Below are 950 nucleotides of genomic sequence, written 5' to 3' on the forward strand. Positions count from 1 at the left end.
TAATATTCTATAATTTGGTACCCATTGGCTTATAATTCTACAACATTATTCTGCTCTAACTGTTCGAAATAGTGCATAGATGATACACAGGTATTTTGTTGAGTATTATTCTGTGTAGACTTATTTTTAAGGGAAAAGCAGACTTCTGACCAGGTCTATAAATCGTTTCTTTCAGACTTGATAGCGACAACCACTATCTGCACTTAAAAAAAAAAATAAGAAATACTTACTACGTAAGAAAGAAAGCACATACTTGCGAGTACTATCTCATCGAAACATTTTATTTTTTTACAATTCCTTTCAAATAATGCGAAAAAGTTTATGAAACATAAATTACTTTGTGCTTCTACCTATTTTAATATTAAAAACAAAATTGAAAGAAATATTTTGGAAAGAAAATGTAACTGTATTTAATATAAAAAAAAGAAAAAGAAAATATAACTGTATTTTATTTTTTTAACTGTATTATTCAAAAAGAACTTTAACAGTATTTATAATTTTAATAGAAAATATAACTAAAGATAATAATCGTATAATGTTGTTTCTTTTAAATTATTTATTTTGAATGATAATCATTTATTTTCAAGCATTATTATAAAATGTAAATGTAATAATAAATGTAAAATGTAATATAAAAAAAAAAAGAAAATATAACTGTATTTTATTTTTTTAACTGTATTATTCAAAAAGGAACTTTAACAGTATTTATAATTTTAATAGAAAATATAGCTAAAGATATTACTCGTATAATGTTGTTTCTTTTAAATTATTTATTTTAATGATAATCATTTATTTTCAAGTATTATTATAAAATGTAAATGTAATAATAAATGTAAAATGTAATATAAAAAAAAAAGAAGAAAATATAACTGTATTTTATTTTTTTAACTGTATTATTCAAAAAGGAACTTTAACAGTATTTATAATTTTAATAGAAAATATAACTAAAG

Source organism: Halyomorpha halys, unplaced genomic scaffold (assembly GCF_000696795.3).
Source record: "Halyomorpha halys isolate HHAL.00 unplaced genomic scaffold, Hhal_1.1 Scaffold223.1, whole genome shotgun sequence".
Taxonomy (NCBI): Eukaryota; Metazoa; Arthropoda; class Insecta; order Hemiptera; family Pentatomidae; genus Halyomorpha; species Halyomorpha halys.